Source organism: Bidens hawaiensis, unplaced genomic scaffold, assembly GCF_021521415.1.
Source record: "Bidens hawaiensis isolate Kalapana, Puna unplaced genomic scaffold, B.hawaiensis_p1.1 tig00032829_1, whole genome shotgun sequence".
Lineage (NCBI taxonomy): Eukaryota > Viridiplantae > Streptophyta > Magnoliopsida > Asterales > Asteraceae > Bidens > Bidens hawaiensis.
Genome location: NW_027495614.1, coordinates 152658 through 157518, shown reverse-complemented (window position 1 = coordinate 157518; position 4861 = coordinate 152658).

The window sequence follows — 4861 nt, the reverse complement described above, 5'->3', positions numbered from 1 at the left end:
ATGTATTCTCGATTTCTACAGATGATTTTCAATCATGTGGCTCCGACGCTGCCTCAACGACGCCCTATACGATACGTTGAAAGTGTGACAAAACGTATCTTTGCACAGTGTCGCACGTCTAGCGCACGAAGCAAGCCTGAGCTGCGTCCCAGGCATACTCCGCTCTTTGGGTATCTTATAAACCCGGAGTATGTGCCTGCGGCGGGGGACGAGTTCAGAGACCCAAGACCACAACAGGCGACAGCACCCCAGGCTGTATCAGCTGCGCCTGCTGTATCTGCTGCTGTGCCAGCTTCTGAGATTGATCTTGACGCCATGTTCGGCGGGCAAGGGTTGTTTGATATGGACCGGTTTGATCCACATGAGAATATTCCAGTCTCGGGTCCACATGCTGATTTTGATGATGTGATGGAAGAGGCTAGACAGATGATGGTGAGGCATGAGAGAACGGTGGGTAAGCAGAAGAGAATTGTTGATGACGACGATGAGGAAGATGATGAAGAAGAAGCTGTGCAGCTGGTGAGAAAGCGCTCACGAAGGGAAACGACAGGTATGGGTGTAGGAGCCGGAGAGACTTCAAGGTTTGCACGTTTTGCTCCACCTGCCTTGTCTGGTATGTCCCTTGTTCCTACCTCTGTGCAGGTATCGACTACAAGCGCTACGGTTGTTCCCGTAGTGGCTACATCGTCGGCTGACACTCCATCGGTCACGGCCGTCCAGACGTCGGCTCCAGCAATTGTGTCTCTACCACCTCCAACGTTTACTCCATCGGTGGTAGTAGCACGATTTGTTGAGTCTACGGTCACCACTTCTGCAGGAGTATCGGGTACGGTACCACCTGCGGACACGCCCTCTTCTGACTCGGAACGGATAGCTTCACTAGAGCGGATTGTAGCTGACCAGTCAAAGACTATTCAAAGCCTAGTGGAAGCAAATCAACTGCAGGCATCCCTCCTGGCTGAGCACGGGAAAATCATAGATGCCTTGAAAGCGTTCTTGGCATCTCAGGGGGAAATGAGCTGTAGAGGTGATGAGTTGAGGACCAAGCGTCGAGAAGACCGAGACGATGATCCCAATGCACCGGAAGGTGCAGGTGGTGAGCTGCCAAGAACCTCTCATGCTCTTGGGGCTTCCACAGCTGAGGGGGAGTCTACCGAAGCGGCTGGTGGTGATGATGTAGTGATGGTGGAGGATGACTTGATCGACGCGCTGAAGGAACTTGATGATGACATGTTCAGCGACGATGTGTTATTTGATGAAGATGTTCTGCCAATCAGTGAGATTGAAAAGATTGGTGCAGAAATTGTGGTAGAAGATGTGATAGAAGAAGGGGAGATTGTTGAAGAAAACGTTGAACACGAGATCCCTGAGGTTGAGAAAGCCGATGTGAGGGCTGAGATGGATGAGACTACTGAGTGGGAGGAGCAGCCTAGGTGGAAGGAAGGCTGTGCTCATTGGTTTATCAAGACCAAGAAGCCTGTTGTTCCAGCCATGTTCAAGAAGAGCTATAACATTAAAGGCTATGCTGAGGCGAAGAAGGGGATCATCTGTTGGATTTATGATGAACAGATCAAGTTATTTGTGGTAAAACGTTATGATGGCATTCAATACTTCAAGAGAATGTTGAGATCTTTCAACACGTTGCCGGAATGCGAGGTGAAAGATTTGGGCAAATTAGGCCTGATAAACAGAAGTGACAACAATATGGCAAGAATGATTGAGAAGATTGTGTGGAAAGAAGGCGTAAAAGATAAAAAGTTTGAACTTCTGAAGCCTCAGAAAGGGAAGTTAGTGGAAGATAAAGAGAGGGGATTGAGAGCAGATGGCAAGCCATGGATGGTGATGAAGTACAAGCCGATCCGATGCATCAAGGAGGTTCCAATGAAGAATATGCCTCAAGATGTGTTGAAGAATCTAAAATGGTGGTACGTTGATTGCCAGACTGCTGAAGCCGTGATGGAAGACGAAGATGAACAAGAAGTGCTGAGGGTGTATGACCCGATGCATCTTGTTAACTTATCGAAAGCTGATTTGCAAGCGTTGAACGAAAAGAAGATATTCTATATTCCTGCTTGGAAGGATGAAGCAAGGAAATATCAGCGAGTAGTCACGGTGTGTGTTAGAGAAGGAGTGCACGCATGAAGATACAGGATTACAAGACAAGAGCTGAAAGATCAAGATATGAAGCTACTGCCAAGGGGGAGTCTGTTGGTGCATAGATGTCAGTAGTTCATATGTATAAAGTCTGTAATCGAGTCTGTAATATTGTTTATGTAATTGTTTGTGTAACAGCGAAGTTGTTGACAAGTTCGCTTAGGCGAACTTGTTAACCAAGCGAAGTTGTTGACAAGTTCGCCTAGGCGAACTTGTTCAACGAGCGAAGTTATAGACAACTTCGCCTGAGGCGAAGTTGTCGTGTATTTAAGTAACCTACGGGTTACTGTTTAGAGTTCGGTTTTTTGAGAGTTTGTTTCAGAGTTCGTGATAGCTGTGATCATTTCACGTGTCAGTGTCTGTAATAGACGTGGTTCGAGTTATAATATAACGTGGTTTCGTTTGTATCGTGTGTTCGTGTTTTACGTATTCTACGCTCGTATCTACCCACGCAGGGATTCCGCACCTGCGTAGATAGCGATATCCCGTGTACGATCCGTCCAGGAACCTACATGGCCCAAAAATAACCGATTTTGCTCTAAAATACGAACTAGGAATTAAAATAACAAAAAAGAGCTGTGCAGACCTGTGGCTGTAACACCGTGAAAATACCCCATCCAAATTTGGGTTAAATATGTAAATTCTAAAAGATAAAGGATCAAAAATGAAAATTCTTGTTTTCATAATTCTTCACGTGACGCAAAGCTGAACTTAAACTACTTCACGCTACGCGAAGTAGCTGGCATTAAAACCGAGAAAAAGGGAGTTTCCTAATTGTTGATGACCAAAATCATTAACTGATAAACATCAGATATCTATATTACCCAAGAACATTTTCAAGCATACAAACAAAATCCAAAAGTTAAGGTTTAAAGTACCAAAAATCCAATAAACAACTTAACCCTAAACCCGGAGATGGTCACGAGCGGATTAGTCTAGCATATGCATCTTGAATGGCCTCTTTGATTCTTGAATGGATGATGGCATGGATGATTATGGTGATTGGGAGGTGTTAAGATGGTGGAGAATGGCCCTAAAATCGTCCAAGGGGGATAGGTATGAAGCATATGCGGCATAGGGTTGAACCGGACTTAAATATGGAAGATAAAACCTAAAAATCGTGTTTTTCCGCCCAGAAGACCATAGCCTACGGTCTCCCCACCGTAAGCTACGGTAAATATGGAAGATAAAACCTAAAAATCGTGTTTTTCTGCCCAGAAGACCGTAGCCTACGGTCTCCCCGCCGTAAGCTACGGTGGGACCGTAGCATACGGTCATCAGCCACTGCCTTACGGTGACTGGCCCCCCGCACTGTTTTGCCAATAACTTCTTCGTTATAGCTCCGTTTTACACACCGTTTTTGGCCACGTCTTCGTCTTCAAATTCTCTATCATTCCATGCAATAAAATCTCTATTTCCACTCCATCTCATATGCTCCAATTTAGCTCCTTTAAGCTCCTTTAAGCTCACCTTTAAACGTAAAACCACTCAAAGTAATCGTGTCCAAGGCATATAAACACATAAAACACACGATATAACTTACTTAACACACATTATATCATCCATACATCAATATGACAATTTTTGTAACCGAAAACTTGGGTATTTTAATTCCCAAGTAATTTTGTAATGTAAATTTATTTAATATAAAAGTCTTCCACTAAAATGAACCCGCTACTCTGATATATTTACAAAACAGATACCAACTGGGCAGTCATGCTCCTAGGCCCTGGGCCGGGGTGTGACAGTGGCCGCGCCACGTGACCACCACACCTCCCTTGTCTGAGCGGCGTGGCGTGGTCAAGGGGTGGAGAACTTTGTTTTTTTGGCAGCTTTAGCACTTGTGGTTTTAAAAATGCTAATTGTTGATATTTTAAGAGTTTTTAAGCAAGAAATGGCAAGTTTAGACAACACAAAGGGTATGAAATGAAAATACCTCCATGAATACTTTTAAATACATGATTTTATTAGTAATAAAGATACGAATTACGTTCTCAAATCGATTTAAACATAAACGAATACAAATACGAAAAGTCTGAGATGTTACGATCTCCCCTACTTTAAGGAATTTCGTCACGAATTTAAGGAAAATTAAAGCATAATATTTTGATAAATAAGTAAACTTTAAGTAAAATATTTTTGTATAACATTTAAAGGTTACAATAACATTGAACTTCTAATAGCCGGAACAACGTTCTAAATGAAAATTCGTTAAGGGCACTTATATATAGAATGTACCAGCGGCGTATCCACCATGTCCTTATCATCCTAACATTTGTACCATTACTCAGATTACTTTCGGTTCTAGATTATGACACTTAATTGTACGCATTATGATTTCCATGCGAGGACTTGGATAATTATGTTCGCGACCATAATTACTTTTATCGCAAATGGTCCGCATAATCCGTCCAATCATGTGGGTTATAAAACATTGAAAAACATAATTTTGAGAGATAACAAAAATTTTGATAAAGTTAAATATAAAACCAGAAGACCGTTAGTGTACAAAACATTTCTAAAAATGCACGTTTGAGTTAAATAATAAAATAGTGAAATTTCTAAAAAATATCTTTTGTTGTAGAGTTAAATCTTGAAGTTGAAAAAGAATGGATTTCTTGAAGCAGATATTAAGATAAAGAGTAATGAATGAGAGTAAGAAAATAGGATAGGAGTACGGTATCATAAGCAACTAACCTTGACAAAT